The sequence below is a fragment of the Emydura macquarii genome, unplaced genomic scaffold, assembly GCF_026122565.2.
Source record: "Emydura macquarii macquarii isolate MOO-44397 ecotype Brisbane River unplaced genomic scaffold, CSIRO-AGI_Emac_v2 contig_2636, whole genome shotgun sequence".
Lineage (NCBI taxonomy): Eukaryota > Metazoa > Chordata > Testudines > Chelidae > Emydura > Emydura macquarii.
Genome location: NW_027132773.1, coordinates 37,541,450 through 37,566,471, shown reverse-complemented (window position 1 = coordinate 37,566,471; position 25,022 = coordinate 37,541,450). Strand labels below are relative to the sequence as shown.

Here is a 25,022-nt window from a genome sequence, read left to right as displayed (position 1 = left end):
TTTCAGCAAGGTAATGATCTTCCACCCCAATCACTTCATTCCTCCCAGGCAGCATTCCTGTAATTTTCCTTTTTAAAAACAGTTTCAGCACCTACCAAATATTCTGCAGTACTCAGATTGTTTCTCCAATTAACACACACACAACACACACACACCCCTCTGACGGAGTCAGATTTTCCCCAAATGTTCACAGTTCATTTTCAAATGTTTGCCCAGAGTGAATATCAAACTTCAAAGTTGCTAGAACGTGTGAACTTCATGAAATGTTGTTGTTTCAGGGAGGCTGCATCTCAGCAATGTGTTATTCAATAACTTTCTATTTGAATCACTAACCCTAACATACAATCTAGGAGGCATAAATTTCAAGGCAATCTGTGTAAACACATGGATTTTAGAGCAGTACAAGTCATCCTTTAAACAAGAAGGTCCTCCCAATCTTAAGCCATGTCTACACTACAAACTTTGGTTGATGCAAGCTATATTGGTGTTTAGCAGCTGAAGTTTGTATATCACTTATGTGCGTGCATGCATACTGTTAATCCATCCTATGTTATATTCACATTTACAATATGTTGCATAGACAGAAAAGCAAATACGTATTGAAGTACAACATGATAATCCAGAAATCATGCAGTGCTGAAAACTATTGCAGACACAGGACAACAGTCTTGGTGAAAATACTATTAGGATGGTCACCTTCTGCAACTGGTATGCTAAATATAATGGTTCACCCTATTGCAGTGATCATTGGAATCCAATTGGCTTTATTAGTAAGCATAAAAGCTTTGGCTTGCTGGATGTAAAGAACTGTTCGGAGAATACAGGAAACTGGCACACAAAGTCAAATAAGGCCCTTGTTAACTATACCCAGGAGGCAAGCCGAGGCTCAGCAGGTCTGAGTACTGGATTCCTATAATAGTAATGACTGCTTTGGTTAAAGTGTCATTAAGAAGGGGACTGTAATGTCTGAAGCCTTGTTTTTTTGGCTAAGCAGTAGCATCCATATTAGGAGAGACAGTAGCCATCAGCTAAGAAGCATGTAGTCACAACTTCACATTCCTAAAATTACATCAAGACAATGCAATACCAGGCTGTTAAGAAGATGCTACTGTCCTAATAGTACCTACCACTACCAGATAAAAAAAAGATCTTAAGATGTTTAAAGAAAACTTTGTTTGTGAGCATTCTGTGTGGCAAAGAATCACTTATCAACAGTTGTGGTTTTAAAATCTACACTTCTTATTTTGTCTTTATGGTACCCGCTTCTCTATTGTTTATCTGAATTATTTCTGTCTGGTTCTTTGATAGTTTCTGTCAGTTGCATAACTAAGTATGCAATATTTAAATCAACAAAGCTTTGTAGTATTTTAGTTTTAAATGATTTGTTAAAGTATAGCTAAGCAGGACCCCAAGTTTCAACTATATAAACGGAGGTCCAAAAAGAAGTTCTTTGGAACCTAACCCCTGGACACAGCCCACGATCAGAGCTGCCAGATCTCAACACCCTGCCAACTGTTTTTACAGGAGCTAAAGTCCCCAGATGATCTAATCCTGATTGGTCTCCAGGTGAAGTTTGTCTGCCTTACTGGGAGTGGTAAAAGACCCCGCAAGCCTGCAGAAAATTACACCTGGAGACCTACAAATTGGGAAAAGGTGGGTACTTAAATTAACCAGGTTATGCCCGGAGCCCTACGGACTGCAAATGGGTGACCCTGCAGCCTAGAGTGTGAACTGGGTAAGGGTAGGTGGCCTTCCCCCAGAGTCCTACGGACTGGGACAAAGTTAGGGTGCCTTAGAGTGCGGGTAACAATGTAATTGAGTTAGGCTTCAAAAGAGCACTTTAACAGTCAGCCACAATAATGTTCTGTGATGGACTGACGGTTCTCTGGGCCTGGAGCTCTGGGCACTGCTAGGAATTGCATAGTGCCTGCTGTTCATGTACAGATAGTATTGTTTTCCTGAGTATAGGAGTTATGTGGTGCTTGTTGTTTGAGTACCCTATGCTTTCTGCAATGCCTGTTGTGAACTAATAAAGATAATTTTATTCTCCAAAAAATAGAAATATATTGAGGGGCAAAAACAGTGCAGAAAAACAATGCGCAAAAAAACAGGCAACACAATACAAACTTTAAACATTAAATTAATGGACTAGGACACTGAAATTGGAAAGGCAGCAAACATTTCTGTGCATTTGAGTGTACAAATATAGTCCCCTGTGGCTACAAATACACTAGCCTGTGAAAACCATAGTTGGTTTATGTGAAGCAGGGGTTTTCTTTGCTGTCCCCTGGTGTGGAATTGTAGGAATAAGGATGTGGCCCATGATGCCACATGAAGTGCTGGGGGCAGGTATAGGGACCTGCTAGCATGGAGTTCTACAAGAATTGCAAACAGTGGAGAGTTCAGGATTTTGGGGCCTGTAGGTCAACTAGGGGGTCTCCACCATTTGGGTTTGCTGCCTGAGAAAATCCATCATGTCCAAGCCCTTTGTTCATGGTCCGATACATAACTGGCTTGCACAATCTCACTGAACATGTCTGTCCTAGACCTCTTCTCTATCCTCCACATCAGGTTCAGGTGTTCTGCAGGTCTGGATGTGGCACCCCTCAAGGCCACTAAGGCAGCAGTTGCTGATACAAACAGACAGATATATGACTGGATTTACAGTCACGGTGGAAAGGGAAAGATATGTTACAGATATCCCTTTCCTTTTCCCCATAAACACTTTTTAATAAGACTTGCATTTTGACACTTCAGCTTCTTAGTGCCACGGCACAGCACCGCTCTCCAGTATCAGCCATCAAGATTATGGCCCACAAGGAATTGCATCAGTACAATACAATTTTGGTCCCTATTCCATGGGTGGGATTATAGGGCAACAGCACTGAATATTGGCACTATTTTCCACAGGTGGTGGTTTCACCTGATCTCGCTCTCCTGAGGGTAATCAAGGCACAGAAAGCATAGTCGCTACTGGCATCCTGAAGCCACCCAGGCCTGTATGCCACTGGCCTGTTTACTGCAAGGGTGCCAGAGAATTCATTATGCAGTGGCATGGATAAGTGTCCTACCACAGAGAAAGAAATAAGGTGGCCATCCCTAGAAACATCAGGGAGAGGACCTTCATGAAAATTTCTTCAAGATCTCTCAGGAAGATACAAGGATACAAACAAACTGCTCTGCATGCTCTCCTTCCTCCCTCCCCGCCACCTAACCCAACAGGGGAATGAAAAACACATTCCAATTCTACTTCTGTTTGTTGTACCTCTTCTCATAGGAGGAAAGCTATCAGAAGTCAATACCTGTGTCTTGTTAACTGGGGGATGGGGCAGGCACCATCTTTAAAATTAAACATTGTAAGGAAAGATGCACTCTCACACTTACCCAAGTTCCTTCCCCTTCATCAGGCTCATCCCTGCTTGGCTGGTAGGACAAGCTAGACTGTGGCAGAGTCTCAAACAGGCCCTCATTCATGGCCTGGCTGGAACATGCCTCTTCCAACTCTCTCCCTTCCTTGCTGTTCACAGCTGGGGATTCTGTCTCAGGTTGCTCTAAGGTATCCATGGTGGTTTGCAGGGTGCTGGTAGGGTTTCCACCAAGCATACCTTGTAAAAGTGGCAGGTCTGTAGCTCAACACCAGATTGATTGTTAGCCTCCTTGACCTTATGGTATGCCTTCCACAGTTCCTTCGCTTTCATGCGACATTGCTAATGATCCCTGTGTTACCCCTTTGCCTGAATCCCCCATGTAATCTTTTGGTAAATATCCACATTTCCCCAGCAGATCCATAGCTGTGTTTGCACAATCTCTTCTCCCCACAGGCTCAGGAGATCCAATACTTCCTGTTTATTCCAGGCAGGAGCATGGTTAGGGTGTGGAGCAGGCATGGTCTGTTGGGCAGTTGCACACAAGGGAATACTGCTAGGTGTGCTCACCAAGCTGGGCAGTCAGGAAAAGACATTTCAAAAGAAGCTGGAAGTGGCTGGTTTCCAGTCTCCATGACCCAAGGACAGTGAAGCTCACAATTGTGATCAGAGTAGTCACTATCACAGGAAATAGGGCACTGTGAGATAGTTGCTAGAGGGCTATTAGGGTTCACACAGGTAGCACAGTGTCTACAGTTGCACTGCGTAGATCTCAGTTGGTTGACCATGGCTCCACACCATTCAGGGAGGAGATTTTATTTATTGTGTTGCTGTAATAGGGCACTCACATCAGCCGGAGACAAATTTGAGTGTAGACATACTCAAATAGGTTGATGCCAAGCAACTTACATGAACCTAACTTTGTAGTGTAAGCCATGCCTCAGTGTAATCCATCAGGCACATGAACAGGTACATTAAGCCTTATAGCATGTCTAACTGGAGAAGCAAATTCTCTTTCAAATAATGTTTAAATTTGATTTCCCCCAAATGGCTCGTTGGTGCCATACATTCTGTGGGGGTAACCCTTGAGTGTTTGAGATTCTGTTTTTTTTCTAGGGGTTGTATTTCACGAACTGTTAGTCAAATGGCCCCAAGTTTGGATCAGTGGATACCTCACACTGCCATGAGGCACATCGAATTTCAAGGCAACCTGATTAAGAATACTAATTTTACAGCACTTAGAACAGTCAATCTTTAAACAGAAAGCTGGTCTTAACCTTAACTGTAACAGAGTTTTAGCTCTGCTATAATGAAGTGTCCTCATCAAAAAGCTGAGGGAGGGGGCAAGAGAGGGGGAGGATCAAGCAAAAACTCAAAAACAAATTGAGGAAATAAACTAAGTGCCTTATAATTCTTCTAAAATCTAAAGATGCCATGTAATGCAAAATGACGCTCAGAAAAAAATAAGCCCCAAATAAGTACAATTTATCACAAATATCAGAGAGAGCTAGTTCAATAATTATATATCCTTAATTATATTAACTTAATTAAGTCTTTTATAAAGGATACATGTATAACCTAAATTTTTTCCTGTTGTGCTTATTCATTATAATGTAAGCTTTAATTACGTGATCACATACTGTTTCTCAAATACAATTTTCTACAACTTTAGAGCACTTTGTAACTTGGCATTCTTTTGTTTATTTTCATTGTCCTACCAGGACTGCATATCTTTATTAACATTTTATATAAGGTACTTGCTCTGTTATTTTAATATTCTTTCAATATGTAAGTACAATACATTTTCTTTTCAACTATCAGCCTTTTCAGCACAGCATTCTTAGATATAATTCAAAAAAGGAGGCAATAAAGTTCAAGACTAGTTTACTTTGGACACACATCTGCTGGCATATATAGGCCATGTAAGTCTGCAACAAAATTAGCTTAATAGTCACCTGAAGTATCTATCACTAGCCCATTTATAGTTCAAATATTCTTCCAAAGATTCCTGGCCTATTCTTTATTTTCCTAATGACCTGATTTATTATAACTGGGTTTTCAAGCCACAATTTGCACTACAAAGCTAGCAATGTGGAAGGGAATAGATATAGTAGGTTTAGGATTTCTGCTCAGTCATAGCCTGATTGATAGAAGATATCTTTATCTAGGTATCAAAGTACCCAAGTACCTTATAAAACAAGTTTAGCTTTTCTTCGATTAAGATGGCTGCATGAAGAGATTGACTACTGGATGTATATAATCTACATTCTTGCAGGGTGAGAAAGACTGGCCCAGATACTGTAGTTTATGCTCTAACATGAACTGCATGATGTGGTCAAATATTTTAAACTTAAAATCTGCATCAACTGAGGACAAATGAAGGATTCAGATATTGTATGTTTAAAGGTCTGTACTAAGATGGGTCAGAAGGAAGTTTATATAAAGTCACTATGATGGTAACCGCGGGAGGTGGTAAGTAAAAGGTCAGTATTCTAGCAAAATAGCATGAAGGTGATTCAGATACTGTTAATTTAATATCTATTCTTACAAACACAGAATTACTTACTCATTCGTTATTCAAGGTCTCACTAAAAGATAACCACCTATTTTGCATCATCTGTTCTAGAAGATACACAGAGGTTCTAGATTCTGGATTAGATTTCTTTTTCCTAATTATTGCCATCTTAGTTGCAACAATAATGAAGTAAGAATGTATAGGTTATTCTACACATTTTACCAGATGCCAGCATTTTCCTTGTCTTTTTAATTACTCTTGCAATTTCACACATTAGGGATAAATGCAGAAACAACAACAAAAATCTAAAGCAGCTATTGGAAATGTCAAGAAAAACCTTCCCCTGGTAAGAATTTCATGTGATTGTTTTATTTCTCTGTTCAATATTTATCCTCATGTCAGGTTTTGTTTGTTTGTTTGTTTTACTATGCAACTATTTCTCTTTATTTTTTCATTCTGAAGATGCTTAAGTTCAAGAAGATGGTGGCTGTTTTAATTAACAGCAGACAAGCAGACTGCACAGGCAGGAAGCTAGGAATTCCTAAATCTAATTCCAGCTCTGCGATTAGCAAACTGTGACACCATGAAACTTCTGTTTCAGTTTCCTGTGTTATAAAAGAGGAGTAATACAGACTCACCTCCCTCACATGTGTGTTTGAAGATTAATTAATTTTTGTACAGTGGTTTGAAGGTATTGCTTTGCACTCCATGCATTCACCTGAAGACGTCAAAAGGATGTAAAAAATGGTAAACTACAAACTCATTTTACAGAAGAAGAAACAGAGATAGAGGCATTAAGGCTTTGTCTATCATTAAAAATTAGAATGACCTACCTACATCACTCAGAAGTATGAAAAATTCACAACACTGAGTGCTGTATTTAAGTTGACCTAACCTCAATAAAGACACTGGAGGAAGCATTTATATGGCCTTAGGCCGCGTCTGCACTATAGGCACTACAGCCTCTGTAGTTCTGTGGCTGCAGTTCATCTGCCTCTCTGAGTGGCAGTAGCCAGGTCAAATTCTTCCATCGACCTAGCTATGTCTATACCAGGGGTTAGAGTGGCTTAACTATAGCACTCAGAAGTGTGAATTTTTCACATCTTTGAGCAACTCACCTAGACTGAACTAACTTTTAAGTGTTGACCAGGTTTAAGTAATTTATCAAAGATCACACAGTGATAAAGTGGCAGAGTAGGAAATTGAAAAAACACCCCCAGGCTTCCAATTTTGAATCATATTTTAAAAATAAATAAAAATGATCTGTACAGGAAAAAAATTGGACTTGTCCTCTTTTGCTCTTTATGATGCATAATAAAAGCCTGAGTAGTTTTCTCTGAAGTGGGGGAAAAGGAGGAAGTTGGAAAGGGGGTCTGCTTCCTTGTTTTATACAGTAGAAATTCAGGTCATGTCTACATTAGAAGACTAATGACTAGGGAATTGTTAAAACTATGATATTACAAGAGCCAAGGCAGTGAAAATTGAGCAACTGAGTGGATAGTTTAAAACTTTTTTATTTACACCTGTCTAACAATGACATTTTAGATTTTTTAAAAAGCCGGTTGGTAACAATTTAACATCCTCACTTCTTCAATTAAGAGGTTAAAGATCACAAACATCTTCAAAAATCCAAAACAAAACAAAAGGAAGAGCAAATTTGACATTCCTGATACTTTCTGTAAAAAACAGATAAAAGTCTGAGGAAGGAGGATACTTTAGGTGCCTTCTTTAGATATTGTAAAGAAGCAAAAAAAGGACCCAAAGGATCCCCCTTTTTTTTTTTTTTTTTTGGTGACAGATCACCTTTAAGATTAAGTTAACATTTAGACTGCACAATCTCACTGATCATTATATTATATTGATTTAGTTAAAAGAAAATGTTAGTGTGTTGACAGCACACCAATCTGTATTGCTGATTTCTCAGGAGAGATCTATTTTCCATCTGAAAGTTAAGTCTGCAATAAGGCCCTATCCAGGAAAAAAAATTGCTTGAAAGGCTTCTGGTCCAGTGGAAATTCTTCAAGTTCTCTTGACTATGCAGTCAAAAGGACTGCTCCCTCTTCTGAAGGGACAAGTACTCCTCTCTAGTAATTACAAAATGTACCTATAGCAGACATTCTGTAGTTACCCACAACCATCCTTGGCCCGTATCTTGCTATCAGACTCATAGGAAAGTCCAGCGTCATGCAGAGCTAACACTACTTCCTTCGCATGTTAACGTGAAGGTGGATTCTTCCTTTGCTAACTCTGGGAGCAAATAAGCAAAGAATTTAAATAAACCCTAGCCTGAAAATACAAGAACTTCCCAACTTGACAGCACTCTTTCAGATGACAAACGAGCTATGTACTCTAAAGAATCCTCTCTCTGCTCCTACCCCCACCAAAACTAAAAGGTAATATAGAGGTGCAGGAAGGAGGAGTGCAGTCAAAACAAAACACACTTCATGGAGGAGAAAGGATCTCTCATAGCAAGCCTGGCACAGTAATGAAGGGTCTGGAGTTTCCTTCCTATTCCTAAGTAAAGCATGCGCTTTGCAATTACTTTCTCTCTATTCAACAAGCAAGATAAAATGTTGTTTTAGCTTTACATTCTGCAGATAGGAAGGAAAGAGAAAACCTTCATGATAATCATGGAAGTAGTCTGAATTCATTTTATTTATACCTTTCCTAAAGGCAAACCACAAACAGTGCATAATTTTCTGGGATGTATGCTACAACATACCTGTGTTAAACAGAGACAAGTCTATCAAATGTATCAAGTCAAACATGCAGTTCAAAAAGAACAAGTTAAACCGCAGTGATTTCTTCACAAAGCCTCAAAACAGCCCATCTAAAAATGTTAATTAGCAACTAAGTTATATAACTGAGTCAATGGTACAAAGTTATGAATGTATTAGCAGCCTAAGCTTTAAGATTTCTTTTGTGGAATCATCTTCCCTTTATCATTATTTAAATTTGTCTTTATCTAGGCTCATATTTATTCATCACATCACAGACAAATAGCTACCTGCTTGCATTTACACGTCTAAATTCACACGGGTCAGCCTTCCATAATCAGGAGAAAAATACAAATATGAAGTTGTTATTCTAACCAGAGTTTTTATTGTTATTCCACAACATTCAGAGTAAAAAACATTAAAAAATGCTTTAATATGTACAGAACAAGTTTGAGAAAAATTCAGGTGCTTTCCTTAGTAACATCTGTCTTAAATGTAATGAAAACCGACAGCTATATAACCAGACACCAGGATTATAAAATTCAGAGAATTTTCCTTCTATACAAACATCTATTTATATAGTATTTTGGAAAGTGGCAGATTTTCAACATTCCTTATGCAAGTTACACACACATGGGAAGATTACAAATCACTACAAAAACAAAATGCCATTATATTTCTTACTACTATCACCACTTTAAATAACTAAAGTATTAAAATTCAGTATCAGTGATTTTCCACCATTTGTACAACTTGCTCACTTTGTGAATTTCACTCATACTAGATAATAAAAACAGTTAGCTAATTTCACTTTTTTGTCCTACAGTAGCAAAGTGTTGCAATATTTATGTTGTAAACAACATAAGAGATATTTAAATTTAATTTAAAAACTTTTAAATTTGTATTTAATGAAAACACTTCTATTAGGCTTTGTCATTTGTATTTATTTATTTTTAATGCAACCTAATTTGTGGCCAAAACGACCTGGTAATGCCCTTATTAAAAAATCTGAACTAAAACACATGCAACAAAAATGTTCAGTACAGAAAAAAAATTATTCTTGTTCATATTCAGTATCAGCTAAATTAGTTATTATTCCCTGCATCTAAACTGTATTCTCTGTTCTTTGTCAAAGAAAAAGCAAAGAAAGAAAAATACCACTACAGCACACAAAGGAATGTCTTTCATTGTAGTCACTAAACATAGAATCTGACTTTGCAGATCTTGCTTCTCAAGAGTGCTGTGTATTTAAGTATTTAAGCAGCCAATGACTGCTGCAGGATCAGAACCATAACTATCATCATCCAGGAGCACCTACTACCTGAGCAGTCCCACAGACTTCAATGACAGAACACATGGTAGTAAGCACTACATTCACTATTAAGTATTTGTAGCATCAGGCATATGTTCCTAAATAGTTATGGATAATTTACTTAGAGATATTTAAATAAATATATATATTTTTTACATTAACTGGTTTTTCAAACATCTGATTTTAAAGTGTTTATATTTTCATTAACATTTAATTTTTCTCTTATAAAAAGTGTGTTTGTCTTTAAGCCACTTGCTTACCTGTATGTTGTTTAACTCTTTCTTAACTAGCAGGCTAAACCAAATAGCATCATAAAAGAATGGGTTAAAACCCATTAAATGTTTTCACACACAGAATAAATCTAAAATACTCTGTGCATAAGTAGAAGTGCATATAGCCAGTTTTAAGTTTCATCTATACCATTTTTTAGAGTGCCTACTATCTTAATCACAGTTAAAAAAACCTGGATGCAAAGCTGTTTGTTTGTGTTTTTAATCAAAACTTTGTTTTACTTTCACATATTATTCAATAGAGTTGTAGTTCCTTTTGAAAGAACTTTTTTTTAAATTTATATGTTGCCACCTGGTGGTTTATTTTAACATTATTAAGCATTCTAATAACCAATCATGCTAACATCATTAGCTTTACAGAATGCAAACATTTTTTGTAATGTTCTTTCTGTTCTGAACAACGTAAATAACAAATGTAATTATTAAACCTAAAGAAGTACTCTCCACTTCCCAAGTAAAAAGACTTATTCCTGTGGGCAGGCAGAATAAAGCATAATGTCACAAAATGATTATGAAAAAATGATTAAGGCTAGGTAGTAACCCACTCTTGAATGGATTTCCAGAATTATGTTCAAAACATTACCAGACATGCCAACTCTCACGAATGTATCCATTATTTAATTTTAATCCTGACATTTGAGAGTTCTACCCCAAAATCACGAGGCTTAATTTTACTTAGAAATCGCTGTCAGCCCCAAGCAGCCAGGGCCCCCGCTGTCAGCCCCATGTGGTGGGGACAGAGGAGGCTAATAGTAGGAGCCCCCTTCGCAGGCTCCAGTTGTCAGCCCGAGGCGTGACCGGGCTCCCACTGACAGCCCTAGGTGGCTGCTCCCCCACCATCCTGGGAAGTGGGAGAGGGAACCCCACTGTAGCCACCTCAGGCCTGGGAGGGTGAAGAACCCTAAGAGAGCAGAAGTGAGGCTGGGAGGAATGACTATGTTCTAGGAGCTATAGGGGGAGTTGAAGTGAGGAGGGTGGGGCTGATGGGGTCGGAGGGCTGTATTCATGGGGTGAGATGGTGAGATGGGGTGAGTGCTGAGAGGGTGAATGGATGGTGGTGGAGGTCAATAGGATAAGGCGGCTGAACTGATGGGGTAGCGATGATGGAGGCTGGTGAACTGAATTGAAGGGGGACTGAATTGAGGGGGGTTGGATGGGGATAGAATTGATGAGGGACTGGAGGACAGGATTAATTCCTGGGCAGGAGACAGGCAGATGTGGGGGTGAGAACTCCCGCAACAGGAGTCAGAATCACCTTATTCAGTACATGGGGGAGAGTGGGCAACACCAATTGTCACATGCACACATCCTGGGGATGGGCAAAAGGAGTACAAAAATCAAGAGACTAACCTAAAAAACACAATATAATCTTTTTTTTTAATCTCATAATTTTGTGGGGTCCGATTTGTGATTTTTAATCTCTTGAAGTTGGCAATACTGAATTACCCTCTGTCTAGGCTGGGGACAAAAACTGAACTAGGTGAAAAAATTATTAAAATCTAATTTAAAAAACGATTTCTTAGCACAGCCTTTCTTGTAGTGTAGGCAGGCATCTGAGGAGTCTGCTTTTTGTATTCAGCTTGTGCAAACTATCACCAATTAGACAGCTGTAATCAACAGCAAACCTTGCAAAGCTGATTCTGCAGTGGACTCCTTGGCAGCCTAGGGCCAAGATTCATAGATCAGTGGTTCTCAACCAGGGTACTGGGGTATGCAGAGATCTTCCAGGAGATACATCAACTCATGTAGATATTTGCCTAGTTTTACAACAGGCTACATAAAAAGCGCCAGCCACGTCAGTACTAACTAAAAATTCTTACAGACAAAATGAGAAAGTAAGCAATTTTTCAGTAATAGTGCGCTTTGACACTTTTGTGCCTTTGTATGTCTGATTTTGTAAGCAAGTAGTTTAAGTGAGGTGAAACAGGTACACAAGACAAATCTGATCCCTGAAAGGGGTACAGTAATCTGGAAAGGTTGAGAACCACTGCCATAGATAATCCACCTTGACCAGTCCCTGCCCTGAAGATCTTACACCCCTTCTCCAAAAAACAAGATAGAATATGGGGAGAGAGAGAGAGAGCTTATGCAATGAAAAAGAGGAACCAATTTAAACATCATTCTGCTGGCAATTTGGTTAGATAACTGAAGAGTAAAAATAAATTATAAAATGATTTAATATTTATGAGGTTTTGCCTTTTGGCTGCTCCTACAAACAGCCCTTCCTATTCTGATCCACATCAACACACAATTATAGCTAAAGAATATTGTTTCTGTTGACTTCACGGTTTGCTCTTTAGATGAAATTACCTCTACATTTGGTATCTCTTGGTAACCAAGAAAATTATGTGGTGTTAGTTACACAGCTGATTGCATAGACTGGGTGGCACTCTCCATTAACCCTTTTTAACGTCCATCTGTGTAGGGACTGATTGACAGAACAGATATTTTAGTTACGTTTTGTTCCTGTTTTCCATATTTGTTTCCACGTAAAGGAATAAACAATTTACAGGTTTCATTACTACCACACTTAAATAAAATCATGTTAAGTAGAAAACCAGACACAAATAAACCCACAGCCAGCATTTCATCCAGTAGTTCAGATATTAAACAGTGTTTCTTCTACTGCCCAAATATAAGTCTCATCATTTTCTTTGACCAACTTTATAGAATTTATTTCTAGAATAAAAATAAAGTATTTAAAACCATACAGTGTACTTGCTATTTAAGTACAGTTTCAGTTCTCTGCTAGAGAAAGATTACTATTCAGTATGCAATGCAACATAGCTTTGTCCACTCTGAATATAAAAGCCTCTCGTGCTTTGTATATTAAGACAGATTCAAACAAAGGGTGTTTTCTTATGAGAATGAACACGAATTTTCTAATCGAGTTCTATATAGCTACTTTATATGTGAAAATAAATCCAAAAGCCATCACACAGACCATCAGCACTTTAACAAAGACTTTGAATTTATAAAGGACATGACAAGACCAATTTACATCATAACTAAAAGTCTTGTATTTTCCTACTATTTACCATTGTAGGTGCCATCTGTGAAGTCATTTTTTAAAAGTGAATATCAAAGTTAAAGACCAAATAGTTTTGTTTTATTTTTTTTAAGTTTTATATTTTCATATGAATTCATAAGTTGGTCCCTTGACATTTCTTCTTTTCTTTCTAGTGGCAGAAACAAGACCCATTCCCCTTGGCACCATTTCTGACTATGTTTTCAGTCACAAGGAAGAAAAAGCATTTACTGTGGAGGAAAGTTCAATCTTTAGTTAGATCAGCAAAGCTGAGGAAAAAGCCCCTCAGGATCCATTGCAGCCCTCCAGGGTTGGAGGACAAGGAGAAGTGCCATCCAAAATTATACCTATAGCAGTAGTCTTGGAGGGAGAGGGGGAGTTAAAAAAAGCATAGGCATTGTATTAATAAAGAAAGCACTGAGTTTGAAACAGAAGCTTGTTTATATCACTTTATTAAAAGCGCTCAAATTTAGTCATGGTACAAACTACACATTAAAGCAATATTCAACAACTATTATATTATTTTTAACTTTAGCCTCCACCCTGAATAAAAGAAGTTATCCATACCTCTTCTACAGTCAGCCTACTGGAAATTGGAAATCAGCTCCCTGTGGTCCCCAGAGGATTTCAGACTGCTGTGAGGGCCAGGTGCTAGCTCTTCTGGGCCACTTAAGGGAATCCAATCCAGTTGGCTGGAGAGGAAACACAGCCTGTTTTAAGTTCCCAAGTGCTTACAATCCCTGCCTGCTGGTGTTTTATAACACAAAAAGACGCATTCAAGAAGCTGGCAAATAAGGACTGGAGGCACTAATAAAGAATATTCTCTTCACCTCACCAATTCCTGCACGCTTTTCAGAGTCTCTTGGAAGTACCAGGGGATTCATATCTAGCATCCCAGCAGCAGACCGGCTGGCTGAATTATATTTATTTATTTTTGTGGGGAGCTAGAGGAAAAGCTTGTTTACACCACACACACCCCTCTTCTTGGGAGCTAAAAGTCCAAAATATACCAGTCTTTCTGGTCTTCTAAGCATAGAAGACTTTTGCAGCAAGTGCTGCCTCAGCTGCCTCCCCTGGCTGCTAATACAAGCTGAAATTTACAAAAAATTATACCTGTAAGCAGCAAAAAGAGAACAAGGTAGGCAAGGAAAGTTGTTTTTTCTCAAATACTGCCTGAACAGCTCCAAACAACCTTTACATTTTTAAAAAAGGAGGTTTCTCCATCACATCATCATCCACTTCACAACTGGATCGACCTGTCTGTTTACCTGTGTACCCTCCAATCCTCCAGGGTCATGCTGACCAGATGTCACCTCCATTTAAATGATGATCTGAAGCCAGGTGCACCCCATTTGTGAGTAAACACTCCTGGAGTCACATACCCTTCTCTGCATTATAGCAGCCAGGCCTCATGCTTCCACATGGATCCCCGCAGTGATCATGAATTTCCTTGAGACCTGCTGAGAGAAGCCCATCCAGTCCTGCCTTAACAGTTGCCACTAGAATGCATATAGGAGCATATATCAAAAAAACAAAAAACAGAGAGGAGTCACTCCTGAGACAGTGCTGCAACAAACAAAAGGAGTTCAAGCAGAATTACAAAAAATCCCAAGAACAGCAACAAGACCTCCAGTAATGCTTCCAGTATCTGCCCCTACTATCACAAACCAGACTGGATTTCTGCAACGGAGGCCACTCTAAACCCTGGTATTTTGTGAACAGCATCAAAGACACCCAAGAGACTAAGGAACCCGACCGCCAATGAGGAGGAGATTTCCTTGGAAAGCCAGAATCTGTTCCCCTAACAAGAGCCCAAAGCAGACCCAAAGACAGAGACTGCTGTCTTTTGGGATATGGCTCCCAAAACCTAACTAAACCTAAACTTAGCAGTATAGTGCTGGAGAGGGAATCTCTTCCAGTAAATATTATGTTCTGTAATACAACTGTACATGGGGATTACACAACTTTTGTTTTGAGTACTTGATGCCCACCATCATCTTGGGCAGATGTGCCAGGAGACTGCATCCTAGGTGGTCATGCCTAGTGGTTAGAGTCCAAATGCCAGAGCCAAAGGTCAAGGTACAGTATGAACCAGGAACGAGGGCCAACGGTCAGAACCATAGTCAATCCAGATGCCAAAGCCAAGGGTTAAGACAGAGTCAGAGCCATACGTGTGCGCAGCACATTTCATTAGGGTGTGCACGCAGGGAATTTTTTTTTTAATTCTTTATCGGGGGTGTCAAACTCAATTCCACTGGCGGGCCACATCTGAATTACCCACCGGCGGAACTCTCGCCACGTCCTAGTCTCCACCACAAAATCTCACAGTTTCTTCTTTTTCGGCGGCAGCTCACTGTGTCTTGCCGTCCGCTGAGAAATTGCGCACCCTCCACTCTTTCGGCGGCAGCTCTACACTCCAGCATCGGCTTCCAACACAGTAAGATGGCGCCCCGGGCCACATCAAAAAGATTCACGGGCCAGATAAAAAGAGTTCGCGGGCCAGATCGCGGACTGTATGTTGGACACCCCTGCATTGGCGTGTGCCTGGGCACACCCGGCACACCCCGTACGCATGCCTATGATCAGAGCCTAGGGTCAAAACCCGATTACTGAGTCAGTGAAGGCAGAAGCAGGACTATGTGCAGGGTAGGGTCTAGACTAGAGCAAAGCCGGATGCAGGACTTGGAGTGAAGTGAGCATAGGGAAACAGAGAATACATAAGCATATGCATTGAGCAGCTGCTGGGCTTAACAGCAAGCCACTTGACTGCCTTACCCAATCAGCTGGTTTTGCTGTGGCCCAGGAGCATTCATTGGCTGCCTGATAACTGGACAGCCACAGCTGCAGGCCCTCATTCCTGATAGCATGAGAGTTGCTATGACACTCACCCCACCCTCATGCTCAAAATGGCATCCATGCACAGGAATGAGAGTCTGATTAAAAATAGCCACGAATACCTCGTAATCTCTTGCATTGGGAAATATACGTCGTAAAATGATAAGGTACCTAAAGACTCAGGACATTGCTCAAACTGTGAAACAAAGTACTTTTTTATACTACAGTAAGAGAAAAAGCATCTTCCATTTCAGTAAACATGCATACATGCCAGTGTGTTTGATTTTTAACTCCTGTCAGCTTGGGTGAGAAGGAAAGAGTGGAGTGGGAGGGAAGGAACATGGGGCGGGCGGGATGCTGGATTGGCCGATGGTTGGGGAATTGATATATCAGAGAAATAAACATGGTAGAGCTTTAATTCCCACTGCCCCTTGGATTCAGAACAAGTATTGCAGAAGTCTATATTTTGCAGTGCATTTTTGGTTGATCAGAAGAGTATAGCATAGATTTTAAGTCAAAGATAGTGCTCTATTGTGGCACAAATGTTGAAAATCAATGTATCCCTCTCAGGGCCACCTATATAGGCAGTGTTGTCATTCCACTCCCTCAGTAGTTCTGGTCAGGAGAGGACAACAACATCCTGGTGAACAATTTCACTGCACATCTTGCTGGTTTGCCCATTAGTCTTTTGAACGAGACCCTTCTCTGAATCTTCATGACACACCTCAGGGTAACATCCTCCAAGGACAAGACAGAATGCACATACACTTACTAATTTGTCTACCACCCACTTACACCTCGATTCCCAACCCTCCAGTCAACCAGTGACCTGCAGAACTACACAGTTAGTTATTAACCAGCCCTTTTCTTCCCCCACCCCACCCAAATTCTCCGTGCACCATCAACCCAGGATTAGTAGTGGGGTCATATAAAAGTGAGAAGTAAGGTGGAAAATGTCTTAACTTCAAATTCACCACAGACTGGGAAGGGACTATGGGCATGGTATTCCAAAACTGAGGAAAAAGCAAAATTCATCATTGTTGCTAGGGAAACTAGGATTAGTACAGTAACTGCCCATGTTGCTTCTCACCTCCTGCACCTGAAGTGCCATAGCCCCCATGGATAGGTGTGTTATCATCCTCTGAATGCCTGACAAATCTCCAGGGAAGAAAAAGAGAAGAAATGTCTTGGGAGCTCATGTCTGCATCCCAAAGGATGACTTTGAACAAAGGGTACAGGAAAGATCTTCTTACAAAAAAAGAAAAGGCCAGAGAATTAACAAGGAAGAGCATGGAAAAAAGATATGGATATGCAGAGAAAGCTTTGTCCTGCAGCCCTTGGAGACCAATGTATACTGGTATTCCCTAACTCCCAGCCCCAGGCACTTCCCTCCCCACTTCACCCCACAAGACAATAAGAACAGTCAATGAAAAAACTAACACTAATAAAAGGATTTTTTTTTTAAATTCAACCATCTGTGGAACTCTCTACCTACTACACTATATCACTGAGTTCAAGAGTGTGTAGCAGGATTCAAAAAGGTTTAGCCATCTATATGGATAATGAGAATTAGTTACACTAGATAGAATAAAATAAATGTTGGTAAGGGATATAAACCAATATTCTTTAGGTCACAAGTGAACCATTACCCTGATTTCTTCACACAAAACACATCCATCTACCCACAAACAAGCAAGCAAGCAAACTCCTATAACCCACTCAAAGCTATTTCCCCTACAAGCTGAGAAAAAAAACTGTTATTGTTATTTCTATTTTAAAATATTTAGGAAGTGCTGAGATACTATGGTGACAGAGGCCATGCAAGTACAGATAGATATAACTGATGGAAGCTAGGCATAAACTTTCCCATGGGCTGGTTATTTCATATTTGTTCACTACAGGATTTCTTGCATCTTCCAGTAAAGAATCTGGCATTGGCCATTGTCAGAGACAGGATCCTGGAGTGGATGGACCAGTGGTTTGATCTGGAATGGAATACCTATGTTCTTATGTATAAGTTATTAGTGATTGACATTTCAAGCTTGAGCTGAAATATGTACTGCAAGAACTTTAACCATAATTTAACAGAATACCCAATTACATCATTTAAGCAAGATCATTAATTATAGCATTGATTATAAATGCACAAAAGATATATTTGTTAGGCATGAAAGGAATCATTACTTTAGCCACCTGGCTATGAAGGTAATTGAATCTAAGAAAAACTGAAGAAACCAGCACATCAAGTAATTTCTCTCTATTTGTCCCATAGTTAAAGAGAAACCATCAGGCTGAATCAGCAAGAATGCTAAAAATTTAGGTTTAATTTACAAAACGATAACAATTGTAATAGTTCCATAGTTTTTAATCCTAATATAAGGAGCTTATTTGGATTCAAAAGGACAATGTAAACTTGAATGGACTAATTTTAAAAAATCCACTTCCTAATTAAGCAAGATAACTTGTATTATTTTTTTAAAGTAACTTATTCTGGAAAAAATGTTTAAGGTTTTTCTTCCTCTCACCTTAATGTTAAGGGAGAAATTGACTGACTATACAGAAGGACAATGAAAATGACTATACACAAAGTGTTATTAAGTGCATAGACAAACTGACAAGACTAAAGATAATTTTTGCTAACTTTTTTCAGTCACGTGTTTGGTGCTACTGAAGTTAATAGCGGGTGTAATTTTTTTCATACAAAAATTTGATTTTCAAGTTGACTGTGTCCCTTTAAATATTCTTTTGCTGCATTTGCAACCCAAACATGGCAACATTTTAAAGTGCATGTGAGCCAGAAGGTGATATTAAGGCAAACATGTGACATTTCACTGAGGAGGATGGGTTTTGGTGAAGACATGGGACATCTGTATACTAATCCCAGCATTCTCAAATACTTCCTCCATGACCTCTCTGTGCCTCGATTTCCTCACTGGTACAATGAGGATAATAATACTTACTCTAACTCAGAAAAGATGTTTAGAGGCTTAATGTATTAATATTTCTAAACCACTTCAACATCCTCACAATCAAGACTATAGAAACACAAGGTCGTATTAGTTTTGTTTAATCCAAAACGACTGAAATGCAAAAAGTAAATAGTAAGCTATAAAAGTGAAAAATAAATTCGATTTTTCAAATGTTCAATTTTCAATGGTGTTTTAGGGCCTTCAGATATAGTTGCTGTAGAAGTGTAAGTTATTACAGCTAAATAATGCTAAAATAATTTTTTGCAAAAACCAATCTTTAATCAATCATGCCATCTTAGACTTATAGCAGCTTAACTTAACATTCAAATAGTATCAGGAAATTAAGTTAAGATTCTCATAGTAACATGAATAATTAACATGAATAACTTATAGATCAGCACAAGTAATAGTGGTTTATTAGACAAAAACTTAACTAGTTCATTCCCGACCACACATTTAAATTCACAACCTGAAACTGCATTAATGTAGGTTTTTTAATTTAATTTCCTTGATTTTTATTTTCAAAAAGGAAATATCCTCACTTAATTTTAGCAATTAAGCAGCCCAAATAGAATTTGTCTAGGTTAGAAAAAGCAGCTGAGGTTGGGTGAGGATTAGCTAATGCACGCTAACCCACCCCAATCTTTTCCCTAATGTTAACACCTTTTTAAGTTCATGTAGGAGTTTAGAACCAGTCTCCATTTGTCCATCTTCAGTTTAAAGTACCGTAGGTAACTAAATACAGGGAGTTGTTGTATTGAAAACTCCACATCAGGAATATCACTTCCCAAGCCCCCCTACTCTGATGGGCATTGTGGAACATTGCAGGGGTAGAATCGAATCTAGACCCCAGAATGCCGAAGCTTCATTGAAGGGAAATATAGCCAAGATGTTCTTTTTCCCCCTGAACTAAGATTCTCATTTTCTGTCATATGAATCCTTCAGAAAGATGGAACTCTGCATTAAGATGGATTTCTTGAATGACAAACTTACCCCCTACACAACATAAGTAAGTCTCATGGCAATATTTAGGGAGCCAACACAATGTTCCTAGGGAGATGTGGTCAGGTATCAAGTTTTCACTCAGGATTCCATGATGATCTTCAGCATATCAACACTGATTGAAAGAGAGCTCTGGCTTCTTTCTGGATTTGAGATGGTACAACATGGTGGTAACTTCATAAAAACATCAGATAGACCATACTGGATCAGACCAATGGTCCATCTAGTCATGTATTCTGCCTTCCAACAGTGTCCAGAGCCAGATGCTTCAGAGGGAATTAACAGACCAGGGCAATTTATCAAGTGATCCAATCTGTCATCAAAGCCCAGCTTCTGGCAGTCAGAGATTATGGAGCACCTGCAGCATGGGGTTGAGACCCTGACCATCTTGGCCAATAGCCACTGATGAACCTATCCTGCATGAACTTATCTAATTTTTTTAACCCACTTATACTTTTAGCCTTCACAACATCCCCTGGCAATGTATTCCACAGGTTGATTGTGCGTTGTGTGAAGCAGTACTTCCTTATGTTTGTTTTAAACCTGCTGCCTCTTAATTTCATTGGGTAACCCTAGTTCTTGTGTTATGTGAAGGAGTAAATACCACTTCCTTATTCACTTCCTCCACACCATTCATGATTTCATAGATCTCTATCATATCCACGCCTTAGCTGTCTCTTTTCAAGGCTGAACAGTCACAGTCTTTGTAATCTCTCCTCATATGGAAGCTGTTCCATACCCCTAATCATTTTTGTTTCCCCTCTCTGTATTTTTTCCATTTCTAATATATCTTTTTTGAGAATGGGCAACTAGAACTGGATATAGTAGTTAAGGTGTAGGCATAACATGGATTTACATAGTGGCATTATGCTATTTTGCATCATTATATATCCCTCTCCTAATGGTTCCTAACATTCTGTGGCTGCACATTGAATGATGTTTTCAGAAAACTATCCACAATGACTAAAAGATCTCTTTTTGGAATAGTAACAGCAAATTTACACCCCATCACTTTGTATGTATAGTTGCATTTGTGTTTACTTTGCATTTATCAATATTGAATTTCATCTGTCATTTTCTTGCCCAATCAGCCAATTTTGTGAGATTCCTTTGTAACCCTTCACATTAGCTTTGGACTTACCTATCTTAAGTAATTCTGAATCATCTGCAAATTTTGTTACCTTGCTGTTTACCCATTTCTCAAAATCATTTATGAATCTGTTGAACGGCACGTGTCCCAACACAGATTTTTGGGGGACTCCACTATTTACTTCTCTCCACTGTAAAAACTGTATTCCTCTATGTGTCTGATAATTCTGTTCCTGACTATAGTTTCAACTAATTTGCCTAGTACTGATGTCAGGCTTGCCCACCTGTAATAGTCAGGATCGCCTCTGGAACCTTTTCTAAAAATAAGCATTACATTAGCTATCCACCAGTCATCTGGTACAGAAGCTGATTTAAGTGACAGATTACATAACATAGTTAGTAGTTCTGCAGTTCATATTTGAGTTCCTTCAGAAATCTTGGGTGAATACCATCTAGTCCTAGGGATTTGTTATATTACTGTTTAATTTATCAATTTGTTCCAAACCCTCCTCTACTGACACCTCTATCTGGGACAGTTCCTCAGATCTGTCACCTAAAAAGAATGGCTCGGGTCAGGGAATCTCTCTCACATCCTCTGCAGTGAAGACTGATGCAAAGAATTCATTTAACTTTTCCACACCAGCCTTGTCTTCTTTTAGTACTCCTTTAGCACTTCAATTGTCCAGTGGCCCCACTGATTGTTTGGCAGGCTTCCTGCTTCTGATATACTTAAAAATAAATTTGCTGTTCATTTTTGCGTCTTTTACTAGTGGCTCTTTAAATTATTGGCCTGCCTTTCTTAACTTCTCCACTCTTAACTTTTATTTTTAAAGATACTAACAGCAGAGATGATGTTCAGTCAAGGCTTTGAAGTCTGTCTTGCTACATATCTCTTCAGTATTTCAAACACATCTCTCACCAGGATATCTAAGTGCCAACTGGTTGACAGCCAGATCCCTCTGAGGAGCATTCTTCTTCAGAAGAGCAGGGGAGAAAACACTAGTTCTGCACACATATCCTTCAAGACTAATAAGAGAGCAAGGGTATGGCAGTGAGGAAGACATGCCCTGATATCTTAGGAGGAAATATTGCAATTGTGGAAACAGAGTCAGAACGGGCAGAGGAACTGGAACAAAACCATTGCAGGATGTGAGGACAGGAGAGGAGACAAGGAAACCATGGGATCAAGTGGCTATCTGAAACAGCAGCAGCTTGGAAAAAGGAGAGAGGAGGAACTACCTTCTTGTAGAAGGCCTGGCGGAAGTCTGAATTAAGAAACCACACCACGGAGGCACCTCAGGAAAAGGAATTCTGACTAACACATTGGGTCTGTGTTTAGTTTTTGTTACCTCACTCTGGCTCACAAATCTGTTCTCTTCTACAAAACCAGAAAACACAGAGTCCTGGTCTACGCTTAAAATTTAGAATCAACCTTGGTACAGCCCAGTCTCCATGCGGCACCTGCCCAAGCTTGACCGTGGTATAGCCCAGTCTCCATGCAGCATCTACTCAGTAACCACTCAGTAGAGGTATATTGCAGACTTTGCTTCCCAGGCACTAGTTCAGGAAGCAGGAGTAGAAGCAGACAGCCAATTGAGGAGATCAGCCCTGCTCCATAAATAGGCATCCCCCACACTCAGAAAGAGTTGCCATCTTGACAGCAGGAACTTGCTTGGGGCATATCTACACTATGCTTGACACAGTGGCACAGTTGAAGCACTGCAGCTCTACCGGTATAATGCCTAGATGCTTCCTACCTCAATGGGAGGGGTTTTCCTAATGTAGATCCACCTCCCTGTGCTGAATTCTTCTATTGTCCTAGCTGCAGATACACCAGAGGTTAGATCTGCTTAACTACGGTGCTAAGTGTGAATTTTTCACACCCCTTAGTGATGTACCACAGTCAATCTAAATTTTAAGTGATTTAAATTTTAAATCTGTGTTTTCTGGTTCTGTAGAAGAGAACAGACTTGTGAGCCAGAAGGAGGAATGTTGCGGAAGGAGGGAGGGAGGTAAAAGCTTCTTCATCCTGATTGGAGCTTTATCTGATGGCAAAAGAAGGAAGAGCAGTCTATAAATCCATTTTATGGAAGCCCTGAACAGAAAAGCAGAATCTCCAAGACACTGTTATAGTTATCAGTTGTGGAACCTTGAGGTGCATTTCTGTAGGAAGTTGCACATGATAGAAGGATGAAGCTACACTGAAGCCTTTCAAACCATTTATCAAACTGCTTGTATTTCTGCTTTATAGGGTGATACATTGTAGAGCAGCGGTTCTCAACCTTTTTTTCCCCAAGTACCACTCGGGCCAGGTACAGTCAAGTCAAGTACCACTTGACCCGACTGTACCCGACCCGAGTACCACTCGGGAAAAAAAAGGGAGGGGACTCGCGGCGGGGTTTCGCGGCGGCGGTGGGAGGGATTTCCAGCGGGGTTTCGCGGCGGCGGGGAGAGACGGGCGGCGGGGTTTCGTGGCGGAAACAATGCCCGCCGCCGAAACCCTTCCGCCGTTTCCCCATTTTCGGCGGCAGAGTTTCGCAAGGGTGGGTGGGAGGCCCCGTCCGGCGGCAGCGGCGGATTCAGCGCCGCGCGTACCACCCAGCCCTGCGGTAAGTACCACCAACCACCGGTTGAGAACCGCTGTTGTAGAGCATTTTCTTGAATAAAATGTTACCAGAAAATAAAAGCAGACCCATTGACTTTTTCCAATTCCAGTTTTCAAATCATGTTCTCATTTTATCAGCAGTGGTCTAGAAGATATAAAATGTGCAAATTAAGCATTGATATATAAAAGAGATTATGCTGAGAGTAGAGCTAAGATATCAGAATGAGTCTAAAAATAAATATGTTCTCCCTCTGATACATGCATACAAATGCAATTAAGTTTTAAAGGTTTTCTGTATTTAGAGGAAAATATAAATCAACAATTTTACTGCCAATTCTGATTTAAATATTGGACTCAATAAGCTATTATTTGTAGTAGAGTGGAATAGTGGTGGAAGTCTGGTGACATGCATTGTCTGTTATCTTAAGGCTGAATTTGGCCCTTAATTAACAGCATGGGCCCCAGCGGAGGAGAAATGTAGATGTGTATACTATAACCCCAAAGAATCACAGAGAGGTGAAACTACTTTGAAAGAAACCCTATTTGAGATTCTGAGTAATTGAAAAAATGTTAAAGCTCCTAAAGACAAGCAGATCTATGCTTTGAGAATAAAATTTTCTCTACCATATTTAAAAAGCATAACACATTATGAAAATTTTACTTTAGCTGATACTGTTTCCTGCATTTGCCATATATATGTTTACTCCCTTATTATGGGGTGTATATTCTTTTGTAAGAAACAGAAAAAGAGCTTACATGACTGTTATACAGCAAGTGCTGTTGTAAGTAAGTAATTTAGCCTAATTTGGTCTGCCTTCAACACATTTTACATAAAGAGGAATAAGAGGCCATTCAGAGGGACACTGTCCTGAATAACAAAAGTAAATACCAATTATGAAATAAATCACATATAAAACCAATAAATCTGTCAAAGTATAAAATTTCCAAAAAACACTTACTTTGGACAGTTCCAGTACTCAGATTCACTATACATGAGCCTAAACTTTGTTGAAGTGAAACACTACTAAATTATGTCAATGTGAGCATCTCTCTCACCCATTTCTGGAGCATTTCTCAGAAAATTACACATTAGCCTTAAAAATATTTCTGAATACACAAAGTGGAAAAAAAGCATACTGATGAGCCATTGATATACTCATCTAAAGAAAGAGGCTAGGACCTTATTACATTTATGACCAGAAACTGTATAAATTAACACCCTATTGTAAGGCTTGAGGTTGTTTTCAGCTAACAAGTTTACACCAATGAGGCATACTTGTTCCCTGTTCCTCCCC

At 39.5% G+C, this 25,022-nt stretch overlaps 1 protein-coding gene across 4 annotated transcripts in view; it reads right to left on the bottom strand.

Moving 5' to 3' along the window:
* SRPK2 (SRSF protein kinase 2) overlaps positions 1-25,022 on the bottom strand; it is a 268,546-nt gene that overhangs the window by 232,974 nt on the left and 10,550 nt on the right. For all 4 annotated transcript variants that reach the window (XM_067564493.1, XM_067564496.1, XM_067564494.1 and 1 more), the window contains exon 2: positions 13,795-13,919. The gene's annotated coding sequence lies outside the window, so the exon portion shown is untranslated. The remainder of the gene's footprint in view (positions 1-13,794; positions 13,920-25,022) is intronic.